Source organism: Mobula birostris, chromosome 1 (assembly GCF_030028105.1).
Source record: "Mobula birostris isolate sMobBir1 chromosome 1, sMobBir1.hap1, whole genome shotgun sequence".
NCBI classification, from domain to species: Eukaryota; Metazoa; Chordata; class Chondrichthyes; order Myliobatiformes; family Myliobatidae; genus Mobula; species Mobula birostris.
In genome coordinates this window covers 49,371,349-49,386,522 of record NC_092370.1, presented here as the reverse complement: position 1 = coordinate 49,386,522, position 15,174 = coordinate 49,371,349, and positions in this window count along the sequence as shown.

The window sequence follows — 15,174 nt, the reverse complement described above, 5'->3', positions numbered from 1 at the left end:
TTTTTCTTAGAGGCAGTTCCAATGCCATGGAAGAAGTACAAATACATGTGTGAACCAGACATGCCTGTTAGAATGTCAATTATTGTAATGAAATTGCCCTATTTGCTTCAGAGTAAATGAAGAATTATGCTCTTGACTGCAAGAAAGGCATGACTGTGAGATTACTTTCACTAACGTTGCTAATTTTATAGAAATGCAAGTAAAGGTTTCTATGCATCCTGTGTTTGGGAATATACAGGATGCTACATCACAGGCAATAAGCAAAGGTGTAAATAAAACTAAGTCACAATTTTGTTCTAAGGCTAAAGGAAGCAGCTTTACCACTGCTATATTCACTGAGAGAAGTAAAGCTAAAAATGAACCTGGAACTAATTGAAGGGAAATAGTCTCATCAGCCAAAGGGGTTTGTCTATTCTGTGAGGGTAATTTGTGCCCTCAGCTCGAGAAAACAGCTCATAGTGGGAGGATTGCCTTTCTAAAAGAAAATGGTGTCTGCTTTGGCTGTTGTGTAAAGGATACATCAGCAAGGATTGCAGGAAGCATCTTCCATGCAAGGTATACAGTGGAAAGCATCCCCGCATACTTCTTATTCACTCTCATGAAAAGAGTATAGAATCAAATCAAACTATGAAAGAATTAGACACAGTAGGGAGAGGTGCTCTGGTGTCTAATTGCCTTACATGGGCTGGAGAGATGACTGTAAACTTCCCATAGTTCCAGTACCAGTGAAGTCTAAGAAGGGAAACAAGACAGGGGTTACTTATGCTTTCCTAGATCTCAGAAGTACAGCAGTGTTTTGCATAGTGGGCTCCATGAACAAGCTCAACCTCAAAGGATAAAGAACACATATTCTCATATGCACCATGGGTCAGGAGATGATCGTGAGTAGCTACATTGTTTCAGGATTGGAAGTGGCTGGCTTAGATGGTGAAAATGATTGTGAACTACCTAACATCTATACACAGGAAAGTATGCCTGTCCACAAATGCAACATTCCTCAACAGAGGGATTTCCAGGAATGGTTTCACCTGAAATGTCCATTTGCCAGAGATTGATTCAGGTATTGAGCTGCTGATAAAGTTAAGTGTGCCAAAGGCACTGAGGCTGTTGCAAGTGATTCACAGTGTTAATTATGGTCCCGATGCAATCAGAACAATGTTCGGTTGGACTGTGAATTAACCACTGAAGGGAGACCAGGGTGATGGAAGGGACTATGCACAGCCAGAGATGGCAGTTAACAGGATCTCAGTTTTGAACTTTGATAAGCTATAGCAGCGGCATCTCAAGGCAGACTTCTCTGAATGGAGTCAGGATGAACGACCTGGTTTGTCAAGAGAAGATCACAAGTTCATGGAGCTGGATATGAATTCCACAAAACTAGTGGATGGCCACAGTCAGTTTATTTTGCCACTGTGAGAGAAGGAGGTTAACAAGCCAAATAATAGGAAGATTGCTGAACAGCATGTTCTCAATCTAAGGAAATGGATTAGGAAGAATGTGTCATTTTACATTGACTATACAACTTTCATGAAGGATGTCATCTCCAAAAGAGTGCCAGCAGAGGACCTGGAACACAGCGATCGGAAATCCTGGTGTATTCCCCATTATGCTGTTTATTATCCCAGAGAAGAAAAGCTTGTGTGCATTGTATTTGACTGTGGAGTGGCTTTTCAGCGAATATTGCTTAATGATCAGCTGTTACAGGGACCAGATCTCATTGGCTCACTGTGGAGTCATAACCAGATTCAGAAAAGAACCAGTGGTGCTCATGACAGATATTGAGTCAAAATTTCATCAGGTTAAACTGCCAGCAGAAGATGCAGATCTGCTGAGGTTTCTCTGGTGGCCTCTTAGTGATCTCAATCAAGATATGGTGGATTTTAGAATGGTGGTACATCTCTTTGGAGCAATTTCATCACCAAGCTGTGCCAACATCTGTCTTGGTAAATGCACAGAAGACAATGAAGAACATTTCAGTGGCAAGGCAGTGGATAAGGTTTTGAATTGCTTCTATGTTGATAACTGCCTTGTGTCATGATAGAGAATCGATGCCTCTCTATCATGACCTTGTATCCACTTGTGCTAGAGGTGGCTTTCAACTCACAAAGCAGGTAAGCAACAGGGTATACTAGCTGTACTACAAGCAGAGCAAGGAGCGAAGGACCCGAAGGATTTGGATTTAGATCAAGGTATACCTTCAGTGGACAGAGTATTGGGTATGCAATAGTGCATTGAGTCTGATACTTTCAAGTTTAAGATCACAATCCAAGATAAACCACTCACCAGAAGGGGTATCCTCTCCACAGTTAGTTCCATCTATAATCCTTTAGGCATCTTGAGTCCAGCAATGCTATCTGCTAAAAGACCCTACAAGATCTAAGTGAGAAAGGGCTTGGCTGGGATGACACTATATCAACATCAGTTGTTCATGAGTGGACAAGCTAGCTAGAACTCTGCTAGTTGGAAGACTTCAAGGTTATTATATCTTTGAAACCCCCGGATTTTGGAGAAGTTACACCACTAAACAACAGTTTAACAGGATGCAGTCAAAGATGCCTATGGAGCAGTGACCTGCCTATTGTTGCACAACACGTGCACAGTGCTTTTATCATGGGAAGATCTAGGGTAGCTTCATTGAAGTCAGTTGCCATCCCTCGTACGGAGCTCACCACTGCTATGGTGGCAAGCTGGACACACTGTGGAGGAAGAAGTTGCACATTCAGCTTCAAGACTCAATATTTTGTACTGAGTGTATTTGGAGCTGAAGTATATCAAGAATGAAAGTTACAGGTTCCAAAACTTCAATGCAAACAGAGTTTCAGTAATCCTTAAGGACTTACAAGCATCTCAAAGGAGATATGTAAACACTTCAAGTGACCTACCAGATGTGGCACCTAGAGGGTTGAAGGTGAAGGCTTTCCTGAAGAATAAGACATCCGTGTCATGGCCTTGGTATCTTCTTCAGCCTGAAAACCAATGGCCTGCGAATCCTGATTGTCCTAGGGAACTCCTGCTTGATGATATGGAAGTCAAGGGATTGTCACAATGAATTCCAGGCAGATTGAAGAGGAGGAGGATGTGAACATGTAAAATCCATCACTTCTCATTTTGGACCTCTTTGAAGAAGACAGTTGTCTGGATTCTTAGATTTAGGAACCTGCTGTTGTTTCTTAGTTGGAAGAGGAAGCAAGTGAACATTGCTCTTGTTCCGTCTGATTTGGATGAAGAACAACAGGAGTACTCTTTGGAGAGAGAGTGATTAAGAAGGTCAAAGTTCAAATCATTGGAGATTGTCACTCAGTGGAGGAGCTCAGAAACGTTGAAATGGAGATCATTTGGTTTTGCAAAAATTGAGATTTCCATGTTAATTTTCAAGTTTGCAAACGGGAGTAAGTGTGAAAAGGAATAGCCATATTTTAAAGCTCTATCCAGTACTTGAAGGTGGTGTCTTCAGAGTTAGTGGATGGCTTAGTAGGGCAGCCATACCGGAAGAGTCTAAACATCCCATTATACTAGCAAAGGATCTCCATATCTCAGACCTCATTCTGAGGTACGTACATCAAGAAATGGGATACAGTGGCTGTAACTATTTTCTCCAGGCTGCACCAAAAATACTGGATTCCAGGCACTAGTACAGCTATAAGAGGAATTCTGTCTAAGTGTGCTGTTTGTTGACAGTTGCATGAAGCTCCAGGATGCCAGCACATGGCAGACCTATGTCTGGACAGGGTCTCTCCAGATGAACCTCAATTTACATGTGTAGGAGTGGACTACTTTGAACCTTTTGAGGTAAGGAGGAGGAGTACAGTGAAGAGGTATGGGCTCATATTCACCTGCCTGGCTATATGAACTGTTCACATTGAAGAGGCATCTTCTTTAGCCAAAGATTCCTTTGTTAATGCACTTTGACGCTTTGTAGCATAATGAGGACAGGTCTGTGAGAAGTGCTCTGATAATGCAACATACTTTCCAGAGAGAGGAGGATTTATGTGGCAGGTGCACATCAAGACCAAGACCAGCCATCTGGACAGGCCTATAACCAAGACCAGCCATCTGGACAGGCCTTTAGCCAAGATCAGCTTCCTACAGGAGTTGAGATGCATTCTATATTAAGTTGGAGTTTATAACTAAGCAGGGAGGAGTGTAGTGTATTTAATATTTCAGTAATATTTGAGTAATATTGTAAATATATTGTTTATTTAAGCATCCTTTGTTGTTTACATAATTCATTACGGTTTATACGAATGAAGTACGTGAATGGCATATGTCATTAGGCCACCACGTTGTAAGTGCACAGCACACAAAGTAAACCTAAGCGTACACATCCTCCTGGGCTCGTGGTTTGCTTTTGATTAATTTCTAGAGTTACAAAACATAACACAAACTACCACTGACCCAAGAGCATCAGGATAAAGGTAAGACATTGGTTAAAATCAAAAATGGATTCATGGGATTAAAATAGATGGGTAAAATGCATACAGGCATGTAATGGGTCAAAGGACTCACTTCTGCAGTGTACCTAAGCTTAGTTAAAAAAACTATTATATTTGGAAAAAAACCTTCCTTTTAGGCTTTTTTTCAGATAAAATGCAATATTAGAGGGGCAGTCTGAACCACCTTAATAACAACTATTATTTGAAGCTCGAAAGAAACCTAATGGGAAAGTGGAGAAAACAAGTTACAGGAAAAGTTAGTAGGGAAATAAGTTTGCTCTCAACTGGCATTGATTCTGAAAGGCAGAAATTACATTACAAGAAATATAAGCTAAAAACACAAAATTATTTCAATAATTCACACAGCCATGGAGGTGGCATCCAAATCTAAATTTGGGAGAACACAGATCGGAGTAATGGCAATAATTTGGAATGTTTGGGGGAGGGGGGTCAAAGGTGTTTCTCAATGAAATACTAAGAGGATATAAACATATAGTATACCTAAAATTCATACCATCAGTCTATGTACATAAGCTTTATAATTGTGGTGCATTTATATTAATGGTGTGTTTTTATTGTTATTATTGTGTTCTTTATCTTTTATGTTTTTTAATGCTGTATTGGATCCAGAGTAACAATAACTTCATTCTCCTTACATTTGTGCACTGGAAATGATATTAAGCAATCTTGAGTCTTGAAAAAATGACCAATTCTATCAGTCTACACACATTATTGCAGAGTTTTGACTATGTATGTACATACATTTTTTTTAGTTATGGTTAAGTTGCTTATAAAGCTAAATGTTAAAAACTGAATAATTGAAAATAGAATATTGAAAAGCAGCTCAGTTCTGTTGAGCTCATTTGAATAATCTAAAACTTTCCATTTGCCTCTTTGCTTAAGATAAAAGTCTCAGTTTGTTTTGGACCAATACATTGAATGAACTGGAAGCCTTGGCATTTAATTTTGCTAGGAAGCAAGACAGTAATTAGGTATCAAAAGCTTTATTTTGTTATTCAGAAGCAACTCTGATGGGGAGGGGAAGATATTAATCCATTGCATGACTTTTCTATTGTATTTATGTTTGGTATTTTTCTCAGCAATTTATGTTAATTGTAAATAAATGCATTAGTTGCTATAGTTTATGAAAGCTCTTATCAATGCATTACATCTAACATTTCAAAATGAAGTGAGTTTGAGTGCTTTTATGAGTATCAGCTCACACTGCCCTGGAACTACTTGTACAACAGTGCAGCCTGAAGATGGAACAATAATGCCTCCTTCTCAACTGAAAAAAAAATATATACATGCAATTGTAAATGCCCTCATGTGCCTCTACAAACATTCTAAAGGCTGATTGAAAAAACATTGGGAAAGATGAGGCTCAAAACAAATTTAAGCTGCTATATTTCAATGTAAGTGAGCATGCTATCAGCGATTTTGATTATTCTCAGCTGAATCAGATTGGACTAAACATCATGTAAAATAAAAACAAAATGATGTTGTTATTTGGTTCCTGGGCATCATTATTTCACAGGACCTCATTTGGGAAAATCAAATCTCCTTCATTAACAAAAAGGCTCCATAGAGGATGTACTTCTTGTGTCAGCTGGTAAAGTACCATCTTCTACATTGCTATTATATAGAGCATCCTCACAACTGCCATTATCATCTAGTCTGGTGCAGCATCCTCAGATAATACATGAAAACTACAGCAAACTGCCAGGTCAGCAGAAAGGGTCATGAGCTGCAGTCTACCATCAGGCTACCTGCCTTGCAAATTGCCTTTTCCTAAAGCTCCCTTCTGGAAAATGATATAAAGCTATTAAAACTAAAATTCCACACCTTCTTAAAAGTTTCTTCTCTTGGGCAGTTAATCTGATCAACCGTTCTAGTTAGCCTCCCCACCCCACTACCCTTTATCTATTATCCCAGTCGCTGCATGGTAAACACTTTAAATCACTTTTTATAATGCTGTTTTGGCAATAGTATCTCCTCTACGGTCACCATCAACATGGAGATTCACAAGCTACTGCCCTTACCGCTCTGCTCCACACGGTTAAGTACATCTTCCAGTGCCGTATTTAGGATTGTTGATAACACCACTGTTGTTGGCCATATCAAAGATGGTAACAAATCAGCATATAGGAGGAAGACTGCAAGTCTGGCTGAATGGTGCCACAACAACAACCTCTCACTCAATGTCAGCAAAAGCTGATTGTTGACTTCAGGAGGCGGAAGCAGTTCTAATTAGGGGACCAGAGCTGGGGAGGATCAGTAATATTAAATTTCTCTGCGTTATTATTTCAGAGGATCTGTCCTGTGTCTAGCATTCAAGTGCCATTACAAAGAAGGCATGGCATCACCTGTGCTTTCTGAGAAGTTTGTGTAGATTCAGCATGCCAGGTAACACTATGACAAACTTCCATAGATGCACGGTGGAGAATATACATCAAGGCCCGGTGTGGAGACACCGAAGTCCTGGAACAGAGAAGCCTACAAAAAGTAATGGATACAGCCCAGCCCATCACTGTCAAAGTAAACAAATCTTAAGGTAGTATATGGTGGCATGTACAAGACCGTAAGGTATAGGAGCAGAATAAAGCTACTTCTCCCATTGAGTCTTCTCTGCCCCTTCATCATGGCTGAACCGATTTTTCTCTCAGTCCCACTCCCCTGCATTCTCCCCTTATCCTCTTATGCCCTGACCAATCTAGAATCTATCAACCTTTGCCTTAAATATACATAAAGACATGGACTTCACGGATGCCTATGGCAAAAGATTCCACAGATGCACTACCCTCTGGCTAAAGAAATTCCTCCTCAGCTCCATTCTAAAAGGACAGCCCTGTATTTTGAGGTTGTGTCCACTGGTCTTAGACTCTCCCACCATAGAAAACATCCTGTTCACAAGGCCTTTCACCATTTGATAGGTTCCAATAAGGTCACCCTTCATTCTTCTGAATTCTAGTGAATACAGGCCCAGAGCCATCAGAAAGACTTTGATAATAAATTTACCTTGAATTTTGAAATTTAACCTCTAACTTTATATTTATATACAAAAGAAAAAAATACTCTCATATTATCAGGATGTTTTACCCACAAACCTACTACTCATCGGATGTTTATTTGTTTCTTGTGATATTCTCTCTAAACTTCAGAGACTGTTGTGCATGGGCACCTCGGTGGAGGTTAGCTCAGGGCATCAGAGTTCAGTATTCAATCCAAGTGTCCTCTGTAAGGAGTCTCTATATCTCCTCTCCCTAGAATGTGTGTGTTTTTGCTGGGTGTTCCAGTTTTCTCCTACAGTCCAAACACATACCGGGTAGGTTAATTGGTCATTGTAACTTGTCCCATGATCAGATTAGGTTAAATCAGCATTGTCAGGAATTGATGGGTAGTCTGGCTCAAAGTGCCTGAATGGTCTATTCTGCTCTTTATCTCTAAATAAACAAATGACGGGCAAGCAGCAGTTTCTGAGATAGTCAAAACATCCTGGCTGGCACCAGCAAACATTCCATGGTCAAAGTCACTTAAATCACATTTCTTTGCTATTCTAATGTTTGTTCTGAAAAAACAACTGGACCTCTGGACCATATCTGCATGCTTTTAAGCTTTGAGTTGCTGCCACATGATTTACTGATTAGATATTTACTGAGTGTACATGGTGAATAAAGTTGATCTAAACAAAGTTCATCCAAATAAATAGCATATTCAAGAGACCACAAAAATAACCAACTCTAATTTGTCACTAAAATGTTCATCAAATGGATGCAAAAATTGGATATGTCGTGTTTTTAATCTCAGTTAATGGATCCTAACATATCAATTATATCCCAAAGACTTTTAACTTTTAACCATCTTTCAGCTCTGTTAATGACAAAAAGGCTCAGTAACTGCATTTTGTCAATCCCTATGGATTGAATAAATTTATTTTACAGTAAATGTGAGGCAAGTTTTATCATTGTGTAAAACTGCCATTAGGAGAAAAATAACAAACAAACCTCATATAGTCAGGATGCACAACCACTCCTCTCTCTTTAGTATCCTCAACATGGGTGCTCCCCATGGCTGAGACCATTACTGGACACTCTGCTCACATATGACTGCAGGGCCAAACACCCAAGTAATTACGTCACTAAATTTGCCAATGACACAACTGTAATGGACTCATCAGCAACAACAGTGAAACAACCTACAGAAGGAGATGGAAAGTTCGTGGCCTAGTGCCAGACAAATAATCTCCTCCTTAATACTATGGGAGAACTCACACCCGCTTTTACATTGATAGCATAGTAGTGGAAACTGCAAGCAGTTTCAAACACCTGGGAATGAACAACACACACAACCTCTCATGGTCTCAGAACACATCCTACACAGTCAGGAAAACTCACCAATGCCTCTACTTTCTGTGGAGGCTGAAGAGAGCTGGACTTCACACATCCATACTCACATCATTCCACAGATGTGCAGTAGAGAGCATCCTGACAAGTTGCAACACAGCTTGGTACAGAAACTGCACTGCAGTGGACAGGAAGACTCTACAATAGGTAGGCAAATCTGTCCAACACATCACCAGCACCAGCCTACCTGCCATCAATGACATATTATACAGAAAGATGCCAGAAAAGGGCCAAAATAACATGAAAGATCCTACATACCCTGCTGATGAACTGTTCCACTCCCATTAGGAAGGAGGCTACATAGCATCCACAGCAGGACCACTAAACCAGTTACTTTCCTCAAGCAGCAAGGCTGATCAACACCTCCATTCACTAACTCCATCACTGCTTTATTATTTCCCATCAACCACCTTATGTACATCCTAGCATCACTCTATTGACATATAATCAATCTATGTATCTAAGCTACCTTGTGTTTATATTCATTGTGCATATTACTATTATTATTATTATTATGTTTGTGGTTTTTTTGCTGCATAGGATCAGGGGTACCAATTCTTTCTTTTTCCTTACACCCATGTACAGGAACGGATATTAAGCAATTTTGAATTTTGTGTATCTGATGCTATGTGCCTCAGCTGCTGCTGCAGGTAACTTTTCCTTACACGAATGCATGCTTGTAACAATGCATATGACAGTAAATTCAACTTTGACTTTCATTTGAACTTGCCTTTTTGATATTTGGCAGACAGATCTTACAATTCAAATAACATGCCAGTGAATTTGAATATCACAGGAAGTGAATTTCTGTAGTGGTTTTCCTAATTGCCCACTGTAATTTCTATACCTTAATCCCATCATCATAACAATCACCATTGGAAATTTAGTTCCTTAATTTTATTCTAGGAATATTGTCCAAATTCATTACTATGAATTTCATTTGTAATTATTTAATCATTCAACATAATTTATACATTGGAAATGGGCTCTTAATTTCTGAGAAAAAAAGATCAAGACAATTATTGTAAATATGGAAACCACAACCTCCCAAAATGGTCAGTTGCATCTTCCCCACTTTTCCACTTTCTGCTTTGTGCAAGAATTACTCTCTTGATGACTATCTGGTCTGTTAATCCTCCTTATCCACTCCTCACAATTGCTGAGCATTTTTCCTCCAATCAAAGGAGATATAACACCTGTCCCTTCACCTCCTCCTTCTGCCCCATCTGGGGACCAAAATAGCTGTTAAATAGGCAGTGCCCCCTGCACCTCTTCCAACTTAGTCTACAGCTCTCAATACTCGTGTACAAACGTTTGTACATTGGAGAAATCAACTGTAGTCTAGAAGACCATTTGGTGGAGCACCATTGCTCTGTCCACAATGGCCAGCTTGAGCATCTAGTTGCATATCATTTTAACTCTCCTTCCCACTTCCACACCAATCTATCTCCATTGCTCTTATCATAGGCTTCTCCATTGCTACCGAAAAGCAGGAAAATGGTGGTGAAAAAAAAATCAGCTGTGATTGAACAATGAAGAAAACTTGTTGAGCCAAATAGGCTGATTCTGCTCACTTACCTTATGGTCTTATGACATCTGTTCCTGAACACATTGAACTAATATACAATTCAACATTAGTGTATAAACCTTTAATGCTTCAGCTTTCAAAGTTTACTTAATATTAGCATCTTCACATACATCTTAACTATTGCAAAAGCTGCATGTATCCTGTAGTCATTACCATTTTCTCACAATAATAATCAAAATATAGGTCATGCAGTCTGGTACTAAGATGAAAAGGGTAAATCTGAGTAGCTTTTTAGTTGATCCATTGCGGAGTTTAATGCTATACCTTCTACTTTTGTCATAGAGTTGAGGATTGCCAAATTATTGCCTCATGTTTATTCATTCATATCCTGATAATAAATTTACCATCCCAATAATCAATCCAGTGTACCTTTCCTATATTTACTCTATTTCAAATATATCTTTCCTGAGGTGGGGAGACAAAACCTATAAACAATATCACAAATTTAACACAAAATTCTCTAACTTTGTTCCCACTTCCTTTTGTAATACTAGCAACTATATCAATTGTCTTCCTAATCTGTTTCTGTGTCTACTCTTCTATGATAGGGGTTTGGTCTAACATCAACATTGTTGAATGTATCATTACAGTATTGGTACTTGAGAGTCCAGGATGGTATGTTGCCTCTTAAATGTCAGGGTAAAGGATGTCTCTGAACATTTGTGGAACCTTCTGAAGAAGAGAGTGAGGTTGTTGTACACAATAGTACCAATGACAGAGGTAGGAAACGAGATAAAGTCCTGCAGAGTGAATATAGGGAGTTAGACAGACATTAAAAAGCTGCACCTCTGGTCTTAAATTCTCCCACCATAGGAAACATCCTCTCCACATCCACTCCATCAAGGCCTTTCATCATTTGATAGGTTTCAATTAGGTCACCACTTATTCTTCTGAATTCCAGTGAAAACAGGCCCAGAGGCATCAAATACTTTTCATATGCAAACCGTTCAATCCCAGATTACTCCCAGTGACACATGCTAGTGAGAGTGGGAATAGGAGGATAGATTAGATGAATGCACAAATGAAGAACAAGTGTAGGAAGGAGGGATTCAGGTTTGCGGGCACTTCAGATGTCTTTTGGGGAAGAGGAGATCTCTACCAGAAGGATGATTTGTACCTGAATTGGAGGGGAACTAATATCCTTGTGGGGAGATATGCTGGTGCTACTCGAGCGTGTTTTAAACTATACTGACAGGAGCATGGGAGCCACAGCAGTCATATGCAGATGAACAAGCTGAAGCAAACATACAAGTGTGTGACCCGAGAACCATCAGGCTCCTGAACCAACATGGATGACTTTACCCACCTGAACTCTAATTCGCTTCCACATGCTACAGACTCACTTTCAACGTCTCTACAACTGATGTTCTTAATATTATTTATTTATTTATTATTTACTCAGATTGTCTCCTTTGGATATTGGTTGTTTGTCGGTTTTTGTTTAAGATTAGTTTTTTCCTCAAATTCTATTGTATTTCATAATTTTCCTGTAAGTGTCTTCAAGAAAATGAATCTTAATGTAGTGTAGGAGGTTCCTGATAAAGTGGCTCCTGAGTGCTGAGTGCGTGTTCATGGCCTTCTGCTGCTGTAGCCCATCCATTTCAAGGTTTCACGTGTTGTGCATTCTGCGCAACACTGTTGTAACGTGCAGTTATTTGAGTTATTGTTCTCTTCCTGTCAGCTTGAGCCAATCTAGCAATTCTCCTCTGACCCCTATCATTAACAAAGCATTCTTACCCACAGAATTGTTGCTCTCTGGAAGTTTTTTGTTTATTGTATCATTCTCTGTAAGCTCTAAAGACTGTTGTACGTGAAAATCTCAGGAGATCAGCAGTTTCTGAGTACTCAAACCATTCAGTATGGTACCAACAATACTCACAACACACTGGAGGAACTCAGTAGGTTGGGCAGCATCCGTGGAAAAGATCAGTCGACGTTTCAGGCTGGAACACTTCGTCAGGGCTAACAATCATTCCATAGTCAAAGTCACTTTAGATCACATTTCTTCCCCATTCTAATGCTTGGTCTGAACAACAACTGAACCTGTTGGCCATATCTGCAAGCTTTTATGCAGTGAGTTGCTGCCACATGATGGGCTAATTAGATATTTAATTAGCTAATTAATTTGACATTAACGAGTAAACATATCTGATAAAGCAGCCACTATGTATTATGATAATAAATTTACCTTGACTTTTGACTTTGAAGTTAAAGAATGCAATTTCAGTAGGGAAGATATACAGGAGCAAGACAGGAAATAATGAAGGTGTGATAGACTAAACTGAATTCATTTTAATGCAAGAAATCTGACCGATAAAGCAGATAGACTCAAAGCATGGATAGATACATGAGGACAAAAAAGAATGTGTATACATTCAGCTCACAGCTGATTTATTACTTTGCAATAGGTACAGAGGTCTGGAATATTATACCTACTATGGAGTAATTATTGTGGGATGAGCGGGACTGGCAGCTCAGCATTCTGAGGTAAGTACTATATGCATGATACAGGTGCGAGTAAGAGCAGAGGAGATGTTTATGGAAACATTTGGAGAGGATATTCCTGAGGGTTCTAGCCAGCAAGGATATTTGGGTGGAATTTAGAAATTAAATACTTTGATGGGATTTATTATAAGCCACATAATTATCAGTGGGAAATAGAGGAGTAAATATGTAGATAGACCACAGTTTTTAAAGACAGTGACAGTATCTGAAAAATATTTAATTCTCAATTTTTTTTATTTTGAAGCTTGATGTCCTCACATTTATAAACGTCAAAATCAAAATTAAGCTGCACAGGTGCAATGAGAAACTTATCTGTAACAACATCAGAGGTACATAGCATCAGGTGCACACGATTCATAAAAGAAGCATAAATTAAACATAAATTATTTAACATTATTGAAGAACTATCACAATTAGAACAATTGTGGTACAAAGTGGTCAAGGTGGTTGCGATATGGCTATACTGAGGTAGTGGTTATGGTGGTTGGGGCTAGTTCAAGAGCTGAATGGTTGGAGAAAATCAGCTGTTCTTGAACCTGGTGATGTGGGACCTCAGACTTCTGTACCTCCTGCCCCATGGTAACTGTGAGCATCCACACTGATTTCTAACTTTCATGTCCTTGACCATTCACTTAGCCAGTGTATACCTCCCCCACCCCACCCCAAGACCTCTATGCATCCTTCTTAAATCTCACATTACTGTCCAGCTTTGTATTGTCAGCAGACTTTGATATGTTACAGTTGATATTTTCCACTGATATACATTGTGAAAAATAGGGACCCCTGTTGACAGCCTTCCAGACCAAAAATGATCTATTTATTAATACTCCATGTCCCGTCTAAGAACAAATCCTCAATCCATGCTTGTACTGTTTTCATCGCTGTACCATACCTTTTGTGTTTCATTTTATCACAATCATTCCAAACCTCTAAGTACACCATATCAACTGGTCTCTTACAGCTATTCTTTTAACTACAACCTCAAGAAGCAAATTTATCAAACGTGCTTTTTTCTTCTTTTAAATCATTTATTGACCGCCAAATCCAATCATGATTTTCTAAGTGCGCAAACATGAGGAAATCTGCAGATGCTGTAAAATCAAGCAACACACACACACAAAATGCTGGTAGAAGGCAGCAGGCCAGGCAGCATCTATAGGAAGAGTTTCGGGCCAAGACCCTTCATCAGGTCTAACTGAAAGAAGAGATAGTAAGAGATTTGTAAGTGGGAGGGGGAGGGGGAGATCTGAAATGATAGGAGAAGACTGGAGGAGGAGGGATGGAGCTAAGAGCTGGAAAGTTGTTTGAGATTGAGTGAGGTGCTTGTTCCAATTCCTAACTGCCAATGGGACATCAACTGTCTCGACTTCACCACACCTTGTTCCAATTACAACCTCACTCCTTCCGAACACTCTGCTCTCCACTCCCTCCGCAACAATCCTAACCTTACTATAAAAGCCGCCGGTAAGGGGGGTGCTGTTGTAGTCCGGCGTACTAACCTCTACTTTGCCGAGGTACAGCGACAACTCGCGATACCTCCTCTTATTTACCCCTCTATCATGACCCCACTGAGGAGCACCAGACCATTGTCTTCCACACCATCACCGATCTTATCAGCTCTGGGGATCTCCCATCCACTGCCACCAACCTTATAGTTCCCATACCCCACACTTCCCGTTTCTACCTCCTACCCAGGATCCACAAACCTGCCTGTCCAGGTAGACCCATTGTTTCAGCTTGCTCCTGCCCCACCAAACTCATTTCTGCATACCTTGACACTGATTTATCCCCCCCTTGTTCAATCCCTTCCCGCCCATGTTCATGGCAGTTCTCACGCTCTGAATTTTTTTCAATGATTTTAAGTTACCTGGCCCCCACCGCTTTATTTTCACCATGGATGTCCAGTCCCTATATACTTCCATCCCCCACCAGGAAGGTTTCAAAGCTCTCTGCTTCTTTTTGGATACCAGACCTAACTAGTTCCCCTCTACCACCACTCTCCTCCGTCCAGCAGAATTAGTCCTTACCCTTAATAATTTCTCCTTTGGCTCCTCCCACTTCCTCCAAACTAAAGGTGTAGCTATGGGCACCCGTATGGGTCCCAGCTATGCCTGCCTTTTTGTTGGCTTTGTGGAACAATCTATGTTCCCAGCCTATACTGGCATCCGTCCCCACTTTTGCTTCGCTACATTGACAACTTCATTAGCGCTGCTTCCTGCATGCATGCTGAGCTCACTGACTTCAT